The 27,156-nt window shown below is 43.3% G+C and overlaps 1 protein-coding gene across 3 annotated transcripts in view; it reads right to left on the bottom strand.

Annotated features, from left to right (window-relative positions):
• The window catches only part of slco4a1 (solute carrier organic anion transporter family, member 4A1), a 192,891-nt gene extending 178,008 nt beyond the window's left edge, over positions 1 to 14,883 (bottom strand). The window contains exon 1 of one of the 3 annotated variants that reach the window (XM_078236701.1): positions 14,813 to 14,883. The gene's annotated coding sequence lies outside the window, so the exon portion shown is untranslated. Of the gene's footprint in view, positions 1 to 14,215; positions 14,232 to 14,812 lie in introns of those variants that run through there. The other 2 variants (XM_078236702.1, XM_078236705.1) reach the window with 2 other exon arrangements.
• Between the last annotated feature and the right edge of the window lie 12,273 nt (positions 14,884 to 27,156).

Here is a 27,156-nt window from a genome sequence, read left to right on the forward strand (position 1 = left end):
TAAGGATGAAGTTCAAGATAACAAAGACACTTGTGGAACTATTCAATATCCTCAGTTTTATTTTCCAGGAAAAGGGAACTTAAAAGCTGCAATTCTTTCAAAAATCCCGAAGATTATGCCTTTTAAAAAATCCCAGCAGGTCACACAATGCATTGCAAATTTACAAGTTTTAAAGAAAGAAAAAATTTCAAAAACAATCAAGATGGCGAGTACTGAACAGAGAAACAATTTCTTAATCACTGTAAAATCTGATGTACTTCTGTGAGCAGCAACAGGGCGTGGTGTCATATTTTGCCAGCTCATAGGTTTGTATGGGTGGCACAGTGGTTAGCACTGCTGCTCACTGCTCCAGGGACCCAGCCTGGGATCTGTCTGTGTGGAGTTTGCATGTTGTCCTGCATCTGCGTAGGCTTCCACCAGATGCTCCGGTTTCCTCCCACAGTCCAAAGCATGCAGGTGAGGTGGATTGGCCACGCTAATTAGATTGTCTGTGTGAGTGCGGCTGTGCTTGACGTGGTGTAATGCTCCTCAAGCCCCTGGTGACAGCAATCTTTCCAGGAATAATTAGCTACAGAATAGACAAAGGTCTGACCTATACATCATCAGGGTACGGAAAGAGAGAGACAGGCTTATAAACTGTATAACCACTGGGTTGAGAATTATAAGGAGTACATGCAGGAATTTAAATATCTTACTGAAATGAATTCAGCAAATGAATTGAGTAATTGTCCCAAGCTCAATTGTCAAATCATCAGTGGTCAGTCACTGGAATTGATGCTACAAATTTGCATTTTGATTTTTTAAAAGCAAACATTAAAACAAAAAGCAAACGTCCTTAATCACGGCTTTAAAAGTAAAATGATAAGGCCTATGGACGGCTGTGGATAGATTTTAATACTAACCCTCAGAGACTGTGCTGATGGGATGGGTAAACCTGTTTCAAAAAGACAACAAATTGCCCTAAGCAGATAGTGTTACAATGAGCTTCTGTTTCCACATCTAGCGACGAGGCTGCATCTTCCTGTCTCCACTATCCTGACCACCAGAGCATCCTATTCAGCAGTACGATGAATATTAAACTTCAGCGTGACAGATGGGTCTATGTGATTATACCTGTCACCTTGATTTACTTGACATGTTATGCCATAGTTCTGGGTATCAAGCAAGCTAACTCAATACAGGCTCTCACCTAAAGGGATTCATACAAAGAGACCTAATACATGTTTAAGGTGCAGCTAAGTAGCTGACTTGAAGCCTCAACTTCCTGCACTCTGCTCAAACCTATTCTCGGCCTTTTAGGCTAAGATCAAGCGCAAAAGTTTGATTCCAAGCTTGATAGAAGTCAATAAGGTTACACTGGGGCTTCATTTGAAGCAATTATTTAAAACGCCTTTTGGTTAAGGTGAAGCTCAGATCAAGCACTGGAGGTGGTGTAATGCCTGCTCCTATCAGCTTGGATCTTGTTGATCGAGCCCAAGACAGGAAAAGTGGGGCCTGTCTTGTCAGCTTGGATCTGTAATGTTTCTCTTGTAGGGACTTTGATTGGACCAATTTGGTTTTTGATTTAATATAAATTTTAAAAATCTTTTCAGTTGCGAGCTAAGAAATTCTGAACCCACGAGAAGGTTTCTGATACTCTGCTTATAAGTCCCAAGCTTAACCTGCATTTGGTCTTAGTTAACTCATTGAAGGGGGACAAGAATCTTTTTTGTTCTTCTAAAATAGTCATAGCAGGCATCTCACAGAGCAAGTACAGATATGAACTGACCATGACCACTGGAACTCACACACCACCTTCTCTTCCCCATTACCCCACAATTGTTCAATTAAGATTCTAAGAACTATGTCAGACCTGGGCATCCATCATCTCCCATTAGTTAACCTATTAGTAGTGAAGCATGATATATCCTACAGCAGGTATGCCAACAGTGCTCCTTACATTTGCAAGTAGTTCTGAAATTCCTTCTAGAACATCCTGACCATTATTCCAAATGACATTATCCCAATATCATCCAAGGTCTATCTTGACTGGGTTGCACTTGAACATTTATGCTGTTCATTATGCCACTCGGAAAGAGTTCCTCATACTGCTTTATCCAACTTCTTGTTACTAACTAGTGATTACCCACCATGGAGAGGGGACCTTGCTAACCTACTTGGAAATCCAATCTACCAAAGTCTTAAGTTTAATATTATTTATGTTGTTCTCGCTTGACCTTGTCACTCCTTAGGTGAATGATAGAAAGAACCCCGACACTGCAGAAGGAGGCCATTCGGCCCATCGAGTCTGCACCAACAACAATCCCACCCAGGCCTTATCCCCGTAACCCCACATATCCCCACCGTAACCCTGCTAATCCCTCTAAAGCCTACACATCCTGGGACACTAAGGGGCAATTTAGCATGGCCAATGCACCTAACTTGCACATCTTTGGACTGCGGGAGGAAACTGGAGCACCCGAGGAAACCCATGCAGAAACGGGGAGAATGTGCAGACTCCACACAGACAGTGACCCAAGTTGGGAATCGAACCCAGGTCCCTGGAGTTGTGAGACAGCAGTGCTAACCACTGTGCCACTATGGCCCTTGCAGTCTTACAAATCCCCTCAGACTCTTTGTTCCTCTAACTGGCTGCTTGTACACAGCCCTGCCCCATTGTTGATAGCCATTCTTTCACTCTCCTTTATCCCCACTCTTGAGCTCCCTCGAACTTCTCCCACTGCCATGCAATCATTTAATATCCAAGCAAAGGCTTTTTGCTCAGGCGTTTGCACTTTGTTCATAGTCTGTCCTACACCGGTGTCCATTTTTCACCAAACTTCTGTGAAATTCCTCAGCACATTTTTTCTGCGCTAATGCAAGCTGAAGTGTCATCCAGACTCAAAACGTTGGCTCTATTCTCTCTCCGCAGATGCTGTCAGACTTGCTGAGATTTTCCAGCATCTTTTGTTTTTGTTGCCGTAGTCTCTGTGAGGAAGTTTCTCCTCAACACTCATTGCCTGAAAGGATTGTTGAGTCAGAAACTTTCCCAACATTTAAGTATTTAGATATTCACTTGCGCTGCCATAACCTCTGTGGCTATGGGCCAAGCGCTGGCAATGGGATTGTCATCAGATCTTTGTGGATATGGTCGGCCAAATGGCCTCCTTCTGTGCTGTAAATGTCAGTGAATCTATGAATCTGAAACAACCACTCCTTCCTCCCACAGATTGGGCAAGTCAAATGTACCCTGTGGAAATATATTAACTTTATTAATAGGCAACCATTTGGAATGAACTGAGGCCAAAACAATCAAATACCAAGTTAACCTTTAGTTTCAAGATCAATTGTTTCTTGAACAAAGCCCAGCAACATGAGCCAAGTTCTGCCTGTGTGTTGTATTTAATTAGTCTGACCTCCCAGCATTAACATTCAACTGTACAATGTATTGTGTGCACATGATTGAACAGCATTTCTTTTCAAAACAGAAGAGAAGGAGGCAATCACCTTGATCTCATTATCTTAGTGCAATTTTGACTTCCTGCAAATGATTGACGTAAAAAGGGAGGAGTTTCCAAGAGAGGAAAGTGAACACAATATTTATTGTATTCATTTTAAATTGATGTTTCACTACACGTACACATTTTGGAAACAAAATAGATAGTTTATTTATTTATGAGCATCACATGTAGGCTTACATTAACACTGCAATGAAGCTACTGTGAAAATCCCATAGTCGCCTCACTCCGGCGCCGTTCGGGTACACTGAGGGAGAACTTAGCAAAGCCAATGCACCTAACCTGCACATCTTTCGGACTGTGGGAGGAAGCCGAAGCACCCGGAGGAAACCCACGCAGACACGGGGAGAACGTGCAGACTTCACACAGACAGTGACTCAAGCCAGGAATCGAACCCAGCTCTCTGGCACTGTGCGGCAGCAGTGTTTACCACTGTGCCACCATGCTGCCCCTAGGTTTAACACAAGACTGACTCACCCATTCATCAAGAGAGCAATAACCAGGCAACCAGATAAAAGTCACTGCATTATTTTCTGTCAGTCATTTGCGGGTGAACCCAAGTCCTTCACAAGGCCGTAATGTAATTGAGGGATTCAGAGGTGACCTTAAACTCAGTTAATTCTCAGGTAAAGCATAAGCATGACCCAAATGCCTTAAAATTAGATTACAACCTGAAAATCCTTGATCCGTATTTTCTTTCAGAAGACTAAGGCGTTTTACGTGATCCCCAATCATTCGGGATCGTCAGAGGCACAGGAGAAGAAACATAACATGTCCCACCTAAACATTTGTGAGTTTACTCCACTTAATTAAGTAGTTTGATTCCCTGGTACTATTTCTAGACACCTATTATTAGGTTAATAAAAATAAAGAATGACTTGTGACATCTCAAAACATGTTGCAACCAAGTACTTTTGAAGTGTAATCATGTTTGGAATATAGGAAACCCAGCAGCCAATTTGCACTCATCAAAATGCCACAAACCACTATGAAGGTCAAATACTGGTCAAGACACTCGGAGAACTCCACTGCTCTTCTTTAAAGAGTGCCATGGGATCCAACTGAAAAAGAACTCACTCAAGAAGACTGGCAGTGCAGCAACTCAAAACATATTGATCATCTATCTGTATTTTATCTTCACACTACCTTTGCTCGAGTCCAACTGGCTACCACTGAGCTGATCAGATTGGGGTTCTTCTCCACTCTTGTTAAGAATGGAAGCCCAAAAAACAGGTTGTTAATCAGCCCAGAAAATCCTTACAATGCTCTACACCAGACTTGTCCAGCCTTTTCACATGGGTGAGGAGGGGGACGGGGTGGGGGTGGGGGGGCATTCCAAAAGCATTTGCAACCAGTTCCAGCCAGATGATCCACCTTCTCCTGAGGTCCCCTGCATTACAAATGTCTGTCTTCAACAATTCAATACATTCCATGTGATAGTAGGAAACATGATGTGGAGATGCTGGCGTTGGACTGGGGTAAACACAGTAAGAGTTTTAACAACACCAGGTTAAAGTCCAACAGGTTTATTTGGTAGCAAATGCCATTAGCTTTCGGAGCGCTGCCCTTTCGTCAGATGGAGTGGATATTATAGGAAACAGCCAAAGGCATTAGGCTCTGACAACATTGCAGCAACTGTACTGATGACCTCTGCTCCAGAACTAGCTTCCCATACCCAAACTGTTTCAGTACGGCTACAACACTCCATCGTAAGGTCAGAAGTGGGGATGCGCGCTGTTGATTGCACAACATTCAGCATCATTTGCAACTCCTCAGATACTAAAGCAGTCTGTTCATTTGCAGCAAGACCTGGGCAACATTCAGGCTTGGGCCGATCAATGGCAAATAACATTTGTGCTACACAAGCGCCGAACAATAACTATCTTGAACAAAAGAGGAACTAAGGACCAGGAGACTAAGGAAATTTGGCATGTCCGCTGCGGCTCTCACCAACTTCTACAAATGCACCATAGAAAGCATTCATTCTGGTTGTACCACAGCTTGGTATGGCTCTTGCTCTGTCCAAAACTGCAATAAACTACAAAGGGTTGTAAACGAAGCCCAGTCCATCATGCAAACCAGCCTCCCATCCATTGACACTGTCTACACTTCCCGCTGCCTTGGAAAAGTAGCCAGCACAATCAAGGACCCCACATACCCCAGACATTCTCTCTTCCATCTTCTTCCATCGGTAAAAAGATGCAAAAGTCTGAGGACACGTATTAACCGACTCAAGAACAGTTTCTTCCCTGCTGCCATCAGACTTTTGAATGGACCTACCTCATATCAAGTTGATCTTTGTCTACACCCTAACTATGACTCTAACACTAGATTCTGCATCCTCTCCTTTCCTTCCCTATGTACGGTATGCTTTGTCTATATAACGCGCAAGAAACAATACTTTTCACCATATACTAATACATGTGACAATAATAAATCAAATCAAATCAATTCAAATCAAATCTAATCATCACCCCTTGACATTCAATGGCATTACCGTCACTAAATACCCAACTCTGAACATCCTGGGGTTACCACTGTCCAGAAACGGAACTAGACCAGCCATATAAATACTGTGGCTACAAGAGCAGGTCAGAGGCTAGGACTCCTGCAGTGAAAAACTCACCTACTGAAACCTCAAAAGCCTGTCCGCCATCTACAAGGCACATGTCAGAAGACAGTGATCAAATACTCTCCACTTGTCTGGATGAGTGCAGCTCCAACAACACCCAAGCAGTTCAACACCATCCAGGATAAAGCAGCCTGTTTGATTGACACCCCATCCACCACCTCCAACATCCACTCCCTCCACACTGACGCACAGTGGCAACAGTGTGTACCAGATACAGGATGCACTACAGCAACTCACCAAGGCTCTTTCGACCGCACCTTCCAAACTGTGACCTTCATCTACCACCTGGAAGAACAAGTGCAGCAGATTCTTGGGAGCATGGCCATCGGCAAGTTTCTTTCCATCTACACATCATCCTGTCTTGGAACTGCATTGTTGTTCCTTCATTTGTCACGAAAGGGAGTCCTGGAAACTCCCCTCACTAACAGCACTATTAATATACAACACTACATGAGCTCGAGCAGTTCAAAAAGGCAGCTCACTACCACCTACCCAAGGGCAAGTAGAAATGGGCAATTAATCACTGGCCTGGCCAGTGATGCCAATATTCAGTGAAAGAACGTTAAAAATGTTGCTTAAAAGACCACAGAGTCATTCTGGGTGGTGTGCAGCAAGGTCAGCACTCACTCTACATCTAATTGTTTCCCTTAAATGATCAGATAACCCAAAACATTCACAGACTGCTGAGAAAAATCTACAAAAATAGTTTTGCCAATTTCTGTAAGCTGGTTGAGGGCATAACTAACTGGAAGTTTTATAAAATTACAGCAACTTCCCCATTTCTCTTGAAATAGTCACTCAAAAGCCACCTATTGACAAGCAAACAATTCATCATTGATGACGTCTACAGGAAGCGTGACATTCCCTTGGCTCTGTGCAAACTCTTTGCGTGTCTCTAACATGAACCAGGGCCGGAATTGTCCGACCTCACCCGTGGCTGGGATTCTCCGGTCCCCGCTGCAGTGAATGGAGTTTTGGTTGAGTGCCAGAATCTCCGCTATCGCTGGCATCAGTGGCGGGGGCGTAGGGGACATGAGAATTCCGGCCCAGCTTGTTAAAATAGTTACATAAAAGCAAAATACCGCGGATGCCGGAGGTCTGAAAAATAAACAGAAAATGCCGGGTCACCTCAGCAGGTCTGGCAGCTATGGTGGAGAGAAACAAGTGGGATTTCTCGGCCGCGCTCACCCCTGAAACCGGAAAATCCCGCCCAAGGTCAACGGACCTTCCATGGTCAGCTCCTCGCCCGCTCCGATTCCCACGGTAGGCGGAACGGGAAAATCTGCTCCAACATTTCGGGTCTAAACGATCCTTGTCCAGAACTGAGAAGTGATTCTTCTGTAGGAGGATCATTTAGACTTGTAACGTTAACTCTGTTTCGATCCACAGATGCTGCCAGACCTGCTGAGTTTATCCAGCATTTTCCGTTTTTATTAATGTTAGACTACTCAAGTGGATTAGAAGAAAACCACATTTTTGGGAATTGTATTGTGTTTTACACCAGCTGCAATTTTTTTTTTTATCAACACGATTTGTTAAATGTAACAGTTCTGCGCTAGGCTTCCTTCCCCATTTTGTACGTGTGATCCACTGAGTACCTATAGTTCACTTCTCCTCTGTCCAAGATCTGCCTCCTATGCCTCTGATCTCACTGCCACCAAAGCCAACTAAATATTCTAGCTCAGCAGTATTTCAAGGCGTATCCACTCCCGCCATTTTTCACTCTCAGCTACGTCCTTGTTGTTCTGATATCTCATGTGGCACGGTGGCACAGTGGTTAACACTGCTGCCTCACAGCACCAGGGAGCCGGGTTCAATTCTGGCCTCGGGTGACTGTCTGTGTGGAGTTTGCACATTCTCCCCGTGTCTGCGTGTGTTTCCTCCGGGTGCTCCGGTTTCCTCCCACAGTCCAAAGATGTGCGCGTTAGGTTGATTGGCCATGCTAAATTAACCCTCCGTGTCAGGGGGATTAGGAGGGTAAATATGTGGGGTTAGAAGGATAGGACCTGTGTGAGATTGTTGTCGGTGCAGGCTCGGTGGGCCAAATGGTCTCCTTCTGCACTATAGATTCTATGATTCTATGTCTGGCTGCTGCAGCATGCTAATTGCTAATGTCTATTGATGTCAAGTGACCCACGTTCTGCAGACCTCTACAGTCTCCTCACAGCCCTATTCTCTCCCACCTCAAAGCCCTTGTTACTGTACTAGAATGAGGTGTGGGCCAATCCTCTGTGGTAGATTCAACAATTCAATATCTGAGTCAGGAAGGTACTGTGCATATGCTCTTTTAGATTACTGTCAGGAAGCTCCACCTTTACATTCATCTCCAGAATGGGTGCGGAGCCCATTACTGTACAAATATACACACAAGCGACATTGTGTAACCTTCAAAAAGAAGCACAACCAATCAAACAATTGGGTTCCCTCTATTGTCGTGTTCATTACCTGTCACTTCAGAGGGAACCAGAAGTCTATTAAGGTCACCTAAAGCACAGATGTAAGGCTGTGGAGGAGGGGGGAGGAGGAAAACGAAATATATTTTCTAGTTCTTATCCTCATGAAAGTTTCAGTGCATTGTTTTTATTTCATACGTTTACACTTAACTATTCACTCTTCGTATTGCGCTCAATGATTCATCGTATTTTGAAGATTTTTGAGGTAATTCAAAATTACTATTTCCTCAAAAGTTAAAAGAATGTATTTTTCACGATTCCAAACATTAAGGGGAAGCAATTTTTACCAAAGCCACTTCTCTCTTCTCAAGATAAAGAATTATTTTTTAAACCAATGGATCAAGAGCATTAAATTAAAATCCATAATAATTAGTCCATTGTGACATCTCTCATTTTGTCCTTGGGCTGATAAGTGATCCTTTCCCTTAAAAATAAATTACTTGTTTTTTGTTAAGGGGAAGCAATGTGTTTTGTAACATCAAAGGGCGTTACAAATATTAAGGCCGGAATTCTCTGGTCTCATACGCCCAACCACCACTGCCAGCGAGAACAGAGAAATTTGGCGCTCAGCCAAATCTTCATTCACTGCAGCAGGACTGGAGAATCCCAGCGAGGCCAGAGAATTCTGGTTTAAATCAAATAATGGGCCACTTTAATTTTATTTTTATTCATTCATGGGACATGGGTGTCGCTGGTTGGTCAGCATTTATTGTCCATCCCTAGTTGCCCTTGAGTGGCTTGCTAGGCCATTTCAGAGGGCAGTTGAGAGTCAACCACATTACTGTGGGTCTGGAGTCACACGGAAGCCAGACCAGGCAAGGACAGCAGATTGCCTTCCCAAAGGATACTGGGTAAACTTCAAGACTGGAAATAAAAGCAAACTGTGCCCCCAAAAAATGGACCTCATTGTGCTGTAGAAATTATAGTTAGGCTAATCACTAAAACATAAAGGAGACAGAACCTTCAGGTGACCACACATGAGCAGCTTGTGAAAATCAGGAATGTTGTCCGAATTTACCTGATCCTCCAAATACTGCATGAGAATAGTACCTTGCCAGGAGATAATGCATTCAAGTTAACGCACGAGGTTCGCAAAAGAAAGTTAAGGCTTTTCCATTTCAGTGGAAGTATTTTTTAAACAGATACTAAATCTTAATTGTTGCCAAATAACCGCTCTGACACTGAAGATGAACTTTTTATCTCGGTCCCTATTTTATGTTAATAATAAATGTGGAGTCTCATTCCTTCAGATTTTAATTATTGTTGGAGTCTTTTTTTCATTCCTTCATGTTAATCCCATCCTTCATGCCCTCTCTATTTCACTTCCCGTGCCTGACTTGACATTATGGCTTGGATTTTGCGGTCAGTGGTGAAGGAGCGGCATTCACCATTCACTACAGAGGACCACCCACAAAGTTTTCTCAGTTTCTTGAGCTGAGACTTGCTCTACACAGGACATGTGTGGTATCTGTGAATTGGGCAAAAGACAGCAAGGGTCTTCAACAAATCAGATTGAAGAATCCTCATAGACACCAGAAGCAAGAAATACAAGGAGGATGTAGAGTACCTCTCTTCTAACTTCTTCCGTTGGGAAAAAGATACAAAACCAACTGGTTCAAGAACAGTTTCTTCCTTACTGCCATCAGATTTTTGAATGGACCTATCTTATGTTAAGTTGATCACTCTATACACCCTAGCTCTGACTGTAACACTACATTCTGCACCCTCCCCTTTCCTTCTCCCCTATGTACTCAACGGACGGTATGCTTTGTCTGTATAGCACACAAGAAACAATACTTTTCACTGTATACCAACACATGTGACAATAATACATTTTTTTTAAAAGCAACAAACAAAAGATTGGGAAAGAGAGAAGGGATTGAGACTTTTTAAAAATCATCAACATTAATTAACATCTGGAGGAATAAGACTCCACACTTTGAAAATTAAATTTTCAGGGCCAGACAGAATGTTTGGCAGTAGTTTTTACTTCTCAAGATATCCTCATTTACTTCCAAATGCACAAGCTCTAATATGTTTTGGCCTGTTTAGTGTATAATTACCCCACAATCCTATGTATGTTTCAATGCCAAGACCTCTTGGTATGATTCCATTATAACACAGCCTATGGAGGAGCAGGCTAAACAAGAGTGCAACTTAAGGATTTCCACATGCAACTGTGTGCGTATGTACTCCAGTTTTAAAGTTTACTTATTAGTGTCACAAGTAGGCTTACCTTAATACTGCAATGAAGTTAATGTGAAAATTCCCTAGTCGCCACACTCCGGCACTTGTTCGGGTACACTGAGGGAGAATTTAGCATGACCAATGCACCTAACCAATACATCCTTTGGACTGTGGGAGGAAACCGGAGCACCCAGAGGAAACCCATGCAGACACCGGGAGAACATGCAGACTCCGCACAAACAGCGACCAAAGCTGGGAACAGAACTCGGGTTCCTGGCGCTGTGAGGCAGCAGTGCTAATTGCTCTGCTGCCATTCTAAAAGTTGCTGTCCAATTTAATCCATAATAATGTGGGCAATGTTGGCTATACAGCTATTATTAATACGATATGTGGACCTAGATAAAGTATTCCGACACTTTCTGGTTCAGGCTCCATGCTGTTCGTTGACAATACCTTCAATCTGATAGGTTAAGGATCACATAGATTGCACTATCCCATGTAAAGGCTGCTGTGTTGAAGTATGTAACTACAGTCTGTCCTGATGCAAAATCCCACACAAAGTCTGTAGGCAGGTGTGATGAATGGCTGGCACCATTCATACACCGTCAAGAGTCTAAAACACTTTATAGTGGCCTGGGACGAATACTTGTACTAAACACTGGAATGCATTCCTAACTTCCATAACATTTCAACAACAAGTTGTATTTATATAGCATTTTTAACATAATAAAATGTTCCAATGCACTTCATAAAAACATCAACAAATAACATTTTAGAACATTACAGCGCAGTACAGGCCCTTCGGCCCTCAATGTTGCGCTGACCAGTGAAACCAATCTAAAGCCCATCTAACCTACACTAATCCAATATCATCCATATGTTTATCCATTGACCATTTAAATGCCCTTAATGTTGGTTGACACACAATGACCAAGGGAGAATTAGGCGAGATGACCAAAAGCTTGGTCAAAGAGGGAGACGAATAGCGAAGTGGAGAAATTCAGGGAGGAAATTCCAGAAAGGATGTAAAGACAGTGCCGAAAAGATTGATGAGAATAGTTCCTGGTACGAGAGACTTCAGTTACAAGAATGGATTGGAGAAGCGGAGGTTGTTCTCCTCAGAAAAGGTTGAGAGAGGATTTGATAGAGATGCTCAAAATCATGAGGGGAGTAAACACACTTCTAAACTCCAATGAATATAATCCTAACCGACGTAGGGTGTCCTCATATTACAGACCTGCCATCCCAGGAATCAGCCTGGTAAACCTTTGCTGCACTCTCTCTATAGCAAGAACATCCTTCCTCAGATAAGGACACCAAAACTGCACACAATACTCCAGGTGAGGCCTCCCCAATGCCCTATACAATTGCAGTAAGACATCCCTGTTCCTGTACTCAAATCCTCTTGCTATGAAGGTCAACATACCATTTGCCTACTTTCCTGCCGGCTGTACCTGGAAATAAAATCAGAAGATGAGGACATTCACCAGCTGATAAAGGTGAAAGAAGATATTAGGATAGGGCTGGGATGTGGGAGGGAGTGTGGAAACTGGTGTCAGCTTACAAGAAGTGTTTGAAAGGAGAGACTAAGAGGAGTAGGGAAACGTGAGTTAATTAAAATGACAAGTGACTAGAGTAGTAGGGCAGAGGGGGAGAGAGAGAGAGAGAGAGACCAAGGTGTGACCTGGAGATAAGAGGCATTTTATTCATGTGGGAGTTCAGGCAGGGCAGTCAGAGGAAAGTGCAGCCACGTGCATAAATCTTTGGTTTAGGTCAAAATGTCAATACCTGGGAATCAGATTTCAGTCACGGATTGGGAAGCAAGCTTAAAGCACAAAGCAGAGATCATTCAGCAGCAGCAGCAGGGGCAGCAAACATCCAGAGTACGTTGTAATCAGAAGAGAAATCGGAGATATCCAAACAGAAGTGAAAAAAGTTCCAACAGAAAGAAACAGAGCCTCTGCAACAGGCAATTGGAGCGGTCCAGTGGAGAATACCAGCCGGCATAATTAAGGACCCCACACACCCCAGACAGACATACTCTCTTCCACCTTCTTCCATCAGGAAAATGATACAAAAATCTGAGGTCACATACCAACCAACTCAAGAACAGCTTCTTCCCGACTTTTGAATGGACCTGCCTCACACTAAGTTGATCTTTCTCTACACCCTAGCTATGACTGTAACACTACATTCTGCACCCTCCCCTTTCTTTCTCTATGAATGGTATGCTTTCTGTATAGCGCGCAAGAAACAATACTTTTCATTGTATGTTAATACATGTGAAAATAACAAATCAAATCAATTCAAAATCAATGTCAACTGAAAAAGATGGCTAAGGGGAGTCACAGTACAATCCAAAGCCAGCTTCACTTTCACCCAAGAGAACTTCTAATTTTTTTTGGCCATACTTTGTTGAATTTAATTCCAAAATACATAGTACATAGAATTCTGTTTTGAAACAACCTAATAGAATTTAGTACAGTAAGACATTCTTCACAAACTAATGGAAGGCAATGGCCTAGTGGCATTATCACTAGACTATTAATTCAGAAACTCAACTCATGTTCTGAGGGTCAGGGTTTGAATCCTGCCATGGCAGATGGTGGAATTTGATTTCAATTTTTAAAAAATCTGTCATTACAAATCTAGTGATGACCATGAAATCATTGTCGATTGTCAATAAAACCCAGCTGATTCACTAATGCCCTTTCGGGAAGGATATCTGCCATCCTTACCTGGTCTGGCCTACATGCAACTCCAGAGCCTCAGCAATGTGGTTGACTCTCAACTGACCTCCAAGGGCAACTAGGGATGGGCAATAAATGGTGGCTAGCCAGTGACGCCTACGTCCCACGAATTAATAAAGTTTAAAATTCCACATTTATTTTCCCCCTCCGCACCTTCATATAGATTCACTTGAATACAAAGATAATATTGAGCAAGGACTGAATTGGAAATTTGAATTTGAACAACTCCACCCGAACGTGGACCTTGTACCTAAGAGGGAGGGAGAGTTCAAGGCGGGAAAGATCAGTATAAGCACCCATAAATAAACCTCAAAAAAAGTTAATTCTATCATGTGGACTGGGGAGATCCCCAGACAAAAAAAGAACATCTGTTTAAGCCAAGGGAAAAAGAGAACAAGGCATTTAGAGGAATCTTCAAGCCTGCTTAATTTGGTTTAGGGTAAAGAAATAAGCCAGTGCACTTTGTACTCGATGGAGATGATTCATTGCTTGCAATATCAAAGCGGTTTCACAAAGCTGTTTCATATGGAACCCGAAAAGCATTCATTATGACTCGGCGAAGTAGAGCGCAGTGAACATGTGCGCTGTGTAGTGTCTTCTGTCAAGAATAGCAATGCGCCCTGATAGCGTGGTCATTCTCTGGGTGATTACGAGTGTTATTAGTGTAGAAGGACAATGTTATCGGGACCTGCTCACCATTATTTGGAGCTCTCCCAGACACCTGCTAGTCTGTGTTTGAAGGAACATGTGACCGATAGTAACCCCAGTGTAGCTCCCATCCAGAGCTCATAGCAACCTCGTAATTTTGTTTCCTCTAAAAGGTCTAGGTGGCTCTGATGCCGCTACCTCAGATCGCATTTTATTTCTATTGATTTTAAATATGCATATATTTTAAAACGATCATTTCTACATTCCTGGAGATCACAAAAGATGACAATGTATTAGCAGACAATATGTAACAACATGTCTTTAAATATCTTTATACATGCCACTTGATTACAATCACATTCCGTGCAAGATGACAGCACAAGGCATAAGATGATTTTTAAAAAATAAACCAAGACTCTAAAAATACAAGCACACAAAGGATCGGATCGAACAGACCGCATATATCTCTCCCAGTACGTTGCAAATTATAACACATAATTCTGTACACACTGCTTGTAGCTGGGGTTGGTTCTTGTCAGTTTTCGTCCTATTTGCTTTTATTTTGGAAGAAGGTTAGTAAGTGTGACTGGCTAACATTACTATCTGGAAAAGTAAAAAAAAATAGAGAGAGAGAGAGAGACTCACATGTAACGCCGGCTGTTGGCTTCACGTTCTGCCCATGTTCAGGTTCAGGTTCAAATTCTCATTCATGAAGCAAGGAACAGATGGAGCTGCTGATTGAAAGGCGGATCGACCAATGACCAATCTGGGGTTATGGCGTTATGCACAGAAACCAACCAGAGGCGACCTGGTCGGTTAAGTGACAGTAACATTATCCATTCACCACAGCAAGGCAAGATTCCTGCTTTCACGAACCCAGGCTGTTAAGATACATTCTTTTCTGCCCCAGTCAATTTGTTAAGTGTGCATTATGAAATTGTCACTTTTTGGTTTCAGTGATTTTAGAATCATAGAATAGAATCATAGAATCCCTACAGCGCAGAAGGAGGCCATTCGGCCCATTGAGCCTGCACTGACAACAATCCCATCTATCCCCATAATCCCACTTATTTACGCTGCTGCTAATCCCCCTCACACTAACACATCTACTGGCACTGGATGAAGGGGCAATGCTCCGGAAGCTCGTGCTACCAAATAAACCTGTTGGACTTTAACCTGGTGTTGTGAGACTACTTATTGTAATACATCTTTGGACACTAAGGGGCAATTTAGCATGGCCAATCCACTTAACCCACACATCTTTGGACTGTGGGAGGAAACCGGTTCACCTGGAGGAACCCCATACAGACATGGGGAGAATGTGCAGACTCCGCACAGGCAATGACCCAAGCCAGGATTCGAACCTGGGTCCCCAGTGCTGTGACGAAGCAGTGCTAACCCACTGTGCCACCGTGCCACCCAGAGATTTTCATACAATGGATTTGATTTACTTTTGTTTCAACCAAAATTACTTACAATCTGTAAAATCAAGTAATAGACTCCAGCCACGGTTTTGTATTTGCCAAGCGGTGGCACAATGGTTGGCACTGCTGCCTCACAGCGCCAGAGACCCAGGTCACTGTCTGTACCGAGCTTGCACGTTCTCCCCATGTCTGCGTGGGTTTCCTCCAGGTCCTCCAGTTTCCTCCCACACTCCAAAGATGCGCAGGTTAGGTGGATTGGCCATGCTAAATTGCCCCTTAGTATCAGGGTGACTGGCAGGGTAAATACGTGGGATTGTGGGGATAGGGCCTGGGTGAGATTGTTGTCGGTGCAGTCTCAATGGGCAAAATGGCTTCCTTCTGCATTATAGGGATTCTATGAAACCTTATTTAGTTTCTTCCAGAGAAAGAAAGACTTGCATTTATGTAGTGTATTTTATGATGACTAGATATCCCAGAACTGGAGGCAGCACCCCAGTTTATTATATGCTGATTTATTGTTATGCTAAATCGAGATGAAACATGTGTTTGCCTTCTCCTGGAGTATAGCGTCATTTCTGGGCACCATACTTTTTGAAAGGATTTGAAGGAGCCAAAGAAGATTCACAGAAATGGTTCCAGAAATGAAGGAATTGTGGTTAGATTTGGTATGAATCAATGCTTCTAAAAAGATAGAATAGCGAAGCTGAAACTGTTTGGCTTCAAGGAAAGATCCGGAAGAGTTTTAATAGAAGTATTCAAAATCAACTGGGGACTGTATAGAGTTGATAGAGAGAAATTGTTCTCATTAGAGAAGGATCAAGAGCCAGGAGACATTAATAGAAATGATGACATGAGGAAAAGCTTAAAGTTTATTTATTAGTAGGCTTACATTAACACTGCAACGAATGTTACTGTGAAAATCTCCTAGTCGCCACACTCCGGCGTCTATTCAGGGACACTGAGGGAGGATTTAGCATGGCCAATGCACCTAACCCGCACGTCTTTCGGACTTGTGGGAGGAAACCGGAGCACCCGGAGGAAACCTATGCAGTCATGGGGAGAATGTGCAGACTCTGCACAGACAATGGCCCAAGCCAGGAATTGAACCCGTGTCCCTGGCGCTGTGAGGTAGCAGTGCTAATCATTGTGTCTTCTTTAAGTAGCGGGTGGTCTGGATTTGGAATGGACTGCTTGTTGGAGGCAGATTCAAGGCTTTCAAAAGAGAACCGGATAATTGTCTGAAGAGGACAGATTTTCAGGTCTATAGGGAAAAGACAGGGGTGTGGCACAAGGCGAACTGCAGGGGGTTAGCACTGACATGATGGGCTGCATGGCCTTCATCTGTGCTTTAGCCATTCATTCTATGATTCAAAGCACTTTAAACCAATGAAGTCCTTCTGAAGTATAATCACAGTTGTATGATACAGGACAGAAGTTATTGTGATGTTTGAAATGTGGCAGCCAGTGTGCACACTGCAAGCTCCAACAAACAGCAATATGATGATGGTCAGAGGAACCAAATAGTGCTTGCTATTTTGTTGGTAATTTTGGTCATGTGGAAAATTGCCCAGGGAGGTATTATTTGCCAAAATAAAAATTTAGTTCACCCAGTTACAATCCTCATCATTTGAAACCTTCGCGTTGGGGCGGCATGGTGGCACAATGGTTAGCACTGCTGCCTTGCAGAGTCACGGATCTGGGTTTGATTCATGGTTTGGGTCACTGTCTGTGCAGAGTCTGCATGTTCTCCCCATGTCTGCATGGGTTTCCTCCAGGTGCTCCGGTTTCCTCCCACAGTCCGAAAGACGTGCTGGTTAGGTGCATTGGCCATGCTAAATTCTCTCTCCTGAACAGGCGCCGGAGTGTGGCGACTAGGGGATTTTCACACTAACTACGTTGCAGTGTTGATGTAAGCCTACTTGTGATGCAAATAAATTAAAAAACGTAAGAAAGCAGTGGCTTGTATGCCTGTCCTCCAACATTGAAAAGGGACTTACATTTGCATAGCATCTTACACAGAGTCAGAAGCTCAAAATGCTTTACAGCCTCTGAAGTACTTTTCAAGTGCAGTCACTATTGTAATATTTGATAAGTGGCAGCCAATTTGCACACGGCAAACTTCCACAAATAGCAATGTGATAGTGACCAGATAAGTCTCTTTTTGTAGTATTGATTGAGGGATAAATATTGGTGGGGCAGCAGGAAAAACTCCCCCTCTTCAAAATAGTACGACAGGATGTTTTATACATCAACAGAGCCCTGTTTGGCAGTACAGCTACAAGGCAGTACCTCTGACAGTTCAGCAAACCTTTAGTAGTGCATTTGAAGTGTCAGCCTGGAGTTTAGTTCAAAGTCCCTGGAGTGGAATTTGAATCAACAACCTTCTGACTCAGAGGAACGATTGTTACCAACAAGCAACAAACATGCCCTGTAAATAGTTCCTCCTCAGGTCACAATCGAATCCACCACATTCTCAGGCAGTGAATTCCAGATTCTAACCACTAGCTTCTGGGAAAAAAAAATTTCCTCCTGTTGTCATTGCTATTTTTCTAACCAGTCCTTTATAATATGTGTCCTCTGGTAACATTGCAGCATTCAGCATATACAAAAAAAAATCTATAGCAATACAAACTTACTGAAGTGAGAAACCTCAAAACCATTGCTGAAAAATCGGACAAGGTGTTTTGTGTCGAAAACCGCCATATAGAAGATTCAAATTCAATTCCTCACGGCTGATTACCTCAAATATCACAGTGCAACTGATGTCATTTCACTGTCGACACAATTGTTACATATTTTAAAGTGAATTTTAAATTCCTTTTGTTGAAGCTGATATATAAATTCTACAACATTAGGTGCCATTTCATATCATATTTTAATTTGTTTTCCAGATATTGCGGGAGTTAAATTGGATAGTCCATAGAAATTGGTGCTGTGCTTTCAGTGCATGATTAATGTTTAAAGTTTATTTATTAGTGTCACAAGTAGTCTTATATTAGCATTGCAATGAAGTTACACTCCAGCGTCTGTTTGGGTACACTGAGGGAGAATTTAGCATGGCCAATGTACCTAATCAGCTCATCTTTCGGACTGTGGGTGGAAACTGGAGCATCCGGATGAAACCCATGCCGACACGGGGAGAACGTGCAGACTCCACACAGACGGTGACCCAAGCTGGGAATTGAACCCGGATCCCTGGCGCTGTGAGGCAGCAGTGCTAACCATTGTGCCACCCGTAACTACCCAAGTTCAATGTAACATAGGCAGCAGGCCAATTCATGCTGCCTGCTTATTTGATTGATTACCATGTGCAGGTTCAAAATTGTAACTCGCTAGCACTTGTGCCAGTCTGCACCATGTATTCTAGCCTGCACCAGCTATGCCAGCCTGCACCATGTATGCCAGCCTGCATTTATTATGGTAGCCTGCACTACCTACGCTGGCCTGCAGTGCTTAACACTAGGCTGCACCTTTTAATGAGAGGTTGCATCATAGTAAGATCACATGCTGGCAGTTATTCAGGAGGTGAATCTGACAGACAAACAGGGAAGAATGGCACAACTTGAGGACAGAGTGAGCTTCAAGGGTTTTGGACGCTACACCCGAGGACATGGTGGAGAAGGTAAAAAATAGGGACAATGTCCCGCACTGGCAGAGCGACAGGTGGCTCTCCAGATATATTCTCAGAAGGCAACAGGAGCCCTTTAAAGTTAATACCTGAACCAAGTCCAGACGATTTGAGTGTAGTGCTGCAGGAAGTGATTGGGGTCTGCGAGTGCATTTTCAAAAGTCATATTCTACTGATTGCAGCACCACTCTCATACATTGCTCAAGTCTTTACACCCTTATCATTCACCTACTGCCAATCCCTATCAATCAGTACACATATCAAACAATCATATGCTTCACCTCAGTCTCACGCAAACTTATAAATGCCTCATCGCTTGCACATGCTGCCAGTTACTGAACCATGAAGTAACAGGTTGCATAATACTTGCTGACATACTGATCCCACTCTTGCCAGAGAAAGTGGTGCACAACCTGAGGCAGCAGTTGCTAAACTGAGGAAGGTGGATGAGACTGCATGCCCTCACTCCGGTGGAGGAGGTAGTGCTCATTGAATCATAGAATTCCTATAGTGCAGAAGGAAGCCATTTGTCCCATCGAGTCTGCACCGACCACAATCCCACCCAGGCCCTATTCCTATTAATCCCTCATATTTACCTTGCTAATCCCCCTGACACTAGGGTCAATTTAGGATGGCCAATCAACCTAACCCGCACATCTTTGAGCTGTGGGAGGAAACCGGAGCACTCGGTGGAAACCCACGCAGATACGGGGAAATATGCAAACTCCACGCAGACTGTCACCTGAGTCCCTGGCGCTGTGAGCCAACAGTGCTAACCACTGTGCCACCATGCTGTCCTGATGCCATGCAGTGTTGATCATTATTAGGACAGCCTTTGCATAGTTTATGGCCAATAATGCCACTAAACATAAGAACATAGGAAATTAGAGCAGGAGAAGGTAATGTGACCCCTTCCACCATTCAGCAAGAACATGGTTGGGCTGATCTTAGCCTCAACTCCACTTTCATGCCTGTAGTAAGTAAACCTTCACTCCCCTATAATTCCAAAACTCTGCTTGTCTCAGTCTGATTCAATGATTCAGTCTCCATAGTTCTAGGGGTAGAAAATCCCAAATACTCACAGAATCATAGAATCATAGAATAGAATCCTACAGTGCAGAAGGAGGCCATTCGGCCCTGCAATTCTGCACTGACCACAATCCCATCCAAGCCCTATTCCCGTAACCCCACAAATATACCCTGCTAATCCCCCTGACACTAGGGTCAATTTAGAATGGGCAATTAATCTAACCCACACATCTTTGGACTGTGGGATGAAACCGGAGCATCCATAGAAGACCCACGCAGACTTAGGAAGAATGTTCAAACTCCACACAGACAGTGACCCGAGGCTGGAATTGAATCTGGGTCCCTGGTACTGTGAGGCAGCAGTGCTAACCACTGTGCCACCATACTACCCCAATCGTAAACCCTATAGTCTGGTTGAATAACAATAAGACCTGCACTATGTACAACTAGAAAGCAGAGAGTGGCACAGTTAGATCACTGTCCCAAATGAATTTTGAAAGGGCAAATAGCAATCTTCCATTAATTAACCAATCTATATTTATTTAAAAGATAAATTGCACTAAAATGGCACAACGTCGCTATTAAAAATGTTGCAATAAAACTATGGGTGGGATTTTCCATCCCCATCGCACAGTCTGATTTCCATTGGCATAGGTGTCACCATTAGCCGCCAGCGGGATCTTCCAGCCCTGCCAATGTCTACGGCATTTTGTGTGGCTCACCTGTCCCACCTCCGGGGAACCTGACATCGGGGGTGGTGGGGGGGGAAGTACTGTGAGGGTCGCCATTGGTACCGAAGAAGGCAGGAAATTCCTGGCTTGGAAGTCTGAACAGCTCTAACTGATTAGTGAGTCAGCTCAAAATGACAGCAAAATTGTTCTGTACTTTCAGAGCGAATTCATGATCAACTTCTAAGCTGTTTGTCAGAACACTATAGGACACAAATGCAGGTAAACACTTGTTAGAGGTGTATGCAAGACATCTGCAGATGTATTATCAATGAAAAAGGCAAAGTAGAATTCTAAAGTTTATTTATCAGTGTCACAAGTAGGCTTACATGAACACTGCAATGAAGTTACTGTGAAAATCCCCTAGTCACTACACTCCAGCACCTGTTCAGGCACACTGAAGGAGAATTTAACAACGCCAATGCACCTAACCAGCACATCTTTTGGACTGTAGGAGGAAACCAGAGCACCCGGAGGAAACCCACGCAGACACGGGGAGAATGTGCAGATTCCGCACAGACAGTAACCCAAGCCACAAATTGAACCCAGGTCCCTGGCGCTGTGAGGCAGCAGTGCTAACCACTGTGCCACCGTTAGGTACATAATTTCTGTTGGGTTTCTGCCCATTTTTCACCATTTTATGCCATATCTTCAAGATTTTCTAGCAACTTGACACCAAAGTTACAGCAGATAACAAGGGGAAACCCTACAGAAATCTCAGGCAAATGTGTCAATGATGAAGAAATAAATAGCAATTGTGTTATTATAAATCAAAAAAAAAACTTGTTACCATTACATCTCATTCTGTCTGATTTCTAAAGCCAACTGGTATCTTTTCTTGTAGCTGTACTACCCAGAGGTTGGAGCAATATGTAAATTGGGTTCAGGAGATTCAAATGTTAGCCTTATTAAAATGATTATCACATGCAACTTTAGTCAAATAAAAATGAATGGAAATGAGCTACAGACGCCATTTTATTCAACTGCCTGCTGAACTCCAGAACATAAGCCATCTGCAATAACTTGAGATATTTATCAGTGATTCCATCATCTCAACTCGATATGATCATTCATTGCTTTGTTGCATTCTCCAATCGTAGGTATTGGCTCATAATCTGTCAGAATGCAACATGCAAAGAGAAATCTTCTAAGAGTGAAGAAAAACAGATAAACTAAAGCAATGTTAAACTGAGCAGTCATTTTAAAGTAAATGGTGACTGAGAGATTCTTTCTTTAAAATACAATTCTTCTTAATAGCTGGGAAAAGTAGGACAAGGTGACGAAGATGTTTAAAAAATGTCCATGATCATTAACTCAGAAATCCACCCAGGATAATTAAGGGCCCCACACACCCCGGACATTCTCTCTTCCACCTCCTTCCGTCAGAAAAAGGATACAAAAGTCTGAGATCACATACCAACCAACTCAAGAACAGCTTCTTCCCTGCTGCCATCAGACTTTTGAATGGACCTACCTTGCATTAAGTTGATCTTTCTCTACACCCTAGCTATGACTGTAACACTACATTCTGCACTCTCTCGTTGCCTTCGCTATGAACGGTGTGCTTTGTCTGTATAGCACGCAAAAAACAATACTTTTCACTGTATGCTAATATATGTGACAATAATAAATCAAATCAAATCAAAGTCAAATCAAATAAAAAGAGGTGCAGAATAACAGGGAGTTATGCTAATCAAGAATAATAACTAAAAAACAATAATCAAATGCTAAATAAAATAAGTGACAGTCATTCGCTGACTCATTCCCCATTTCTTGACTGATTAGTGTCAAACTGCCTGGTTTAAATTTCAAACATTGCTTTGCAGTTAACCTGGTTCATTCGCTATGGCCATGATGTGGAGATGTGGATTAGAGTGGACAAGAAGAAAGGTCACATGACACCAGGTTACAGTCCTTAAGGTTTATTTGAAATCACAAGCTTTCAGAGTGCTGTTCCTTCATCAGGTGAAGTATCTATGACACCACCTCTACCAATTAGAGTCAACTTGCCAACCAACCTGCACTTTCTTCTCATACAGTATGATTTGTTGTTTCTCTTATATGGTTATTCTTGTAAAATGCCCCGTGAATGCAAGGCAAAAAGCTTCACCGTGTCTCTTTTTTTCAGCAATACTCAAGTTCTGTACCACTAAATGACTGACTGACAATAGCACCTCTTGTATTATAGAAACTTCAACAGAATTAAAGGACTCAAGGTGCTTCACAGGAAACTTATCAAGCAAAGTTCATATATCGCTCTTTAGGCCTCAGTGCGGCGGCACAGTAGCACAGCGGTTAGCACTGCTGCCTCACAGCATCAGGGACTCGGGTTCGACTCCCGGCTTGGGTCGGTCACGGTCTGTGCGGAGTCTGCCTATTCTCCCCATGTCTGCATGGGTTTCCGGGTGCTCTGGGTACTTCCCACAGTCCGAAAGATGTACTGGTTTGGTGGATTGGCCATGCTAAATTCTCCCTCAGTGTACCCGAACAGGCGCCGGAGTGTGGCGACTAGGGGATTTTTACAATAACTTCATTGCAGTGCTAATGTAAGCCTACTTGTGATACGAATAAATAAACTTAAATTTAAATTGATGCCCAATTCTGGGCACCACACTTTAGAAAGGATGCGAGGCCTATGAAAGGCTGCTGAAGAGATTCACTAGAATTTGGTATCAGTATGATGGGCTTCAGTCACGTGAAGAGGTTGGAGAAGATATGATAGTTCTTCTTAAAGCGGGAAATGTTAAGAGGAAGTTTTGATTGTCGCGTCCTAAAACATGAAGTATTCTGAGAGAGTAAATGAGGAAAAAGTATTTCCACTGGCAGATATGTTGATAATTAGTGGATGCAGATTGAAGGTGATTGATGGAAGATGCTGAGATGAAATGAGGAGAAGTTTGTTTTACAAAACAAGTTATTATGATCTGTAACACACCACCTGAAGGGGTGGAAGAAGCAGATTTTTGTTTAAAGTAATTGGACAAACACTTGAAAGGACCAAAATTGGCAGGCAAAAGGGAAGAGCAGAGGTATAGGATGGTCTTTTAATAGGCTGATTGATCTCTTCCTGTGCTATTAAGATTTGATCGTTCTACAGTAAATGGAACCTCATAGAAACCATTGAAACCCTACAGTGCAGAAGGAGGCCATTCAGCCCATCGAGTCTGCACCAACAACAATCCCACTCAGGCCCTATCCCCGTAACCCCACACATTTACCCCTACTAAAGTAGTTTATTTATTAGTCACAAGTGAGGCTTACATAACACTGCAATGAAGTTACTGTGAAATTCCCCTAGTCACCACACTCCGGCGCCTGTTCGGGTCAATGCACCTAACCAGCATGTCTTTCAGAATGTGGGAGGAAACTGGAGCACCCAGAGGAAATCCACGCAGACCCGGGGAGAACATGCAAACTCCACACAGACAGTGACCCAAGCAGGGAATCAAACCCAGGTCCTTGGCGCTGTGAAGCAGCAGTGCTAACCACTGTGCCACCATCCCGCCCAAAGCTACTGTGCCGTCCCACTCTCTAATCTACGCACCCTGGGACACTAAGGGGCAATTTAACATGACCAATGCATCTAATCCGCACACCTTTAGACTGTGGGAGGAAACTGGAGCACCGAGAGGAAATCCACGCAGACCTGGGGAGAACGTGCAAACTCCACACAGACAGTGACCCAAGCAGGGAATCGAACCCAGATCCCTGGCACTGTGAAGTAGCAGTGCTAACCACTGTGCCACCATGAACCTGGTCTTCAAGAGAGTTACAGACATGCACTGATCAGTTTTTGGGGACATTAACATTTCTATACCCACAGGAAATATTCACGCCAACCTTTCCCAAAAGATGAAATATTAATCACTGCGCATCAGACACCAAATCCGCTGAAACATAGTTAGTCTTAAACATTAGCTTTAAAAAAAACTTGTAGTAACAGATTTGATTACCGACACAGAGATCCAATTGTGTATCCTTAACTTACAGTCTTGGTAACGTTCTTCCAGACACCATGCCAGACAGTAAATATCCCTTACAATATTCTCATCGTAATTTTAGCTTCTTCCACGATAGCCTGAGCTAAAAAAAGGGACCGATCATTTCCACAGCAGCGCTTGACATTTTGTCCTTCACAGAACAAGAAAGGCGTTGTGTGGCATACTTTCGCATGAGGGAGAACTAAGCTTTCATAAATAAACTATTGTTTTCTTTCACATACAAATGCAGCCAGTCTTCTGCAGAGAAACAAGACATTCAAGGTTGAAAACAATTCCACACAAATATTCTCAGGCATGTGCAGTAATATAATGTCCATCACTGAAGTATACGTAGACACAGTACATACAAGCTGAAAAATGACTTTTTTTTGCTCAGTTACTCAATATTTGTATGGTCCAGCCTTTCCAGCATCATGTGCCAATAACGTACTCACCTAGAAAAGTGCTGAATAGCTAGCTTTTTATACTTAAAGTTTAAAGTGTTTTAAAAGATACTTAGGTGCTGATTTCTCGTGATTAAATAGTTCTTTTATTACTGTCACAAGTCGGCTTACATTAACACTGCAATTAAGTGTTGAGTAACTCCCTCGTGCGAAAGTATGCCACACAACGCCTTTCTTGTTCTGTGAAGGACAAGATGTGAAGATCCCCTAGTCGCCACACTCCAGCACCTGTTCGAGTAGAGAGAGGGAGAAGTTAGCAAGGCCAATGCACGTAGCCAACATGTCTTTTAGACTTGAGGGAGGAAACCGGAGCACCCGGAGGAAGCCCATGCACACACGCCAATGCACCTAGCCAACACATCTTTTAGACTTGAGGGAGGAAACGGGAGCACCCGGAGGAAACACGCAGAGAACGTGCAGACTCCACATGGACAGTGACCCAAGCCGGGAATTGAACCTGGGTCCCTGGCGGTGTGAGGCAGCAGTGCTAACCACTGTACCACCGTGCCACCCGGGAATAGAGCTGGTTACCCTATCTGTGTTGATCTATCATTATGAATATCCACATCGGCCACATTCTGACCGACACTGCTTGATGCATGCATTTGAGTAGAATGGATGGATTGTGCCTTCCCCGACTCCTGGAACCTGTGAGCAGGCAGCATAACCACAGCCAGTTGCTGTCACTTGGTGCAAAGTAACCAGAACAGAGATGAATATCATCCAGATATCCAGGCTTGGTTCAGAATATCACCATTTGCTGAGGTACATGGAGCCAATTCTGCTGTAATTTCTTTTCCCTGACAATGAGTTTAGTTTTGTGAAGCAGTGTAAGGGTGTTTCTTTCAGGTTCATTTTACTTAGGAATGATGTAACATGTTGAAAATGTTTTTGATGGTTGTTTTTGGCAAATGCAGACGTCATGACCCATTGTGGAACTTCCTGAGATACAAACACTTGGAACTATTTGAAGTATCACCCTGGCCGACTCCAGATGTTGTTGATAGAGGTCCAAGTGGGGCATGGGCACTTCTCAGGTGACGGGGTCGGGGTGGGAGGGCGGCTGACCCGAGGAACAGTCTTCATCTTGAGGCTGATATCCTTTGTTGCCTGGGTTGCTGACATCCTGCGTGGTCTGGTGGGAGACAGGTGGGTTGGAGACAGTGATAGGGATGTGCTGGACTGGTATGTAAATATGGCACTGGGGCCTTCAAACCTGCCAGATGACGGTGGACAGACGAATCAACTGGCAGTCTGTCGGGTGGCTCGGAGGGGGAGCTTACCTGTGTACAATTATTGGGGTTCCAAACACAGAATCTGATGCGTGATCCTGCCATTCTGGCCAGCAGGAAAGTCAGAGCTGCTTGTCACTGTGTTTCATCTCGTTGCGTGTGTGACCATGCAGCGTCAAAGTCCCAGTGTTGGATATGGTAAGTGTTACTTGTGGCATTTCAATTGTAACAATGTCAGGTCTCTGAAATGGCTACTTTATAAACTTATAGTGTAGTCTAAAACAGTTGAGAACTTCAAAAGAACAAAGACAAGTTGGTAGAGTGGGCAGAGGGGTGGCAGATGAAGTTGAATGCAGAGAAGTGTGAGGTGATGCATTTTGGTAGGAAGAGCATGGAGAGATCATATAAAACAAGGGGTAAAATTCTTAAAGGGGTGTAGGAGCAGAGGGACCCAGGTGCAAATATGTATAGATCATTGAAAGTAGTAGGACAGGTAGAGAGAGC

This window comes from Mustelus asterias, chromosome 20, assembly GCF_964213995.1.
Source record: "Mustelus asterias chromosome 20, sMusAst1.hap1.1, whole genome shotgun sequence".
Taxonomy (NCBI): domain Eukaryota; kingdom Metazoa; phylum Chordata; class Chondrichthyes; order Carcharhiniformes; family Triakidae; genus Mustelus; species Mustelus asterias.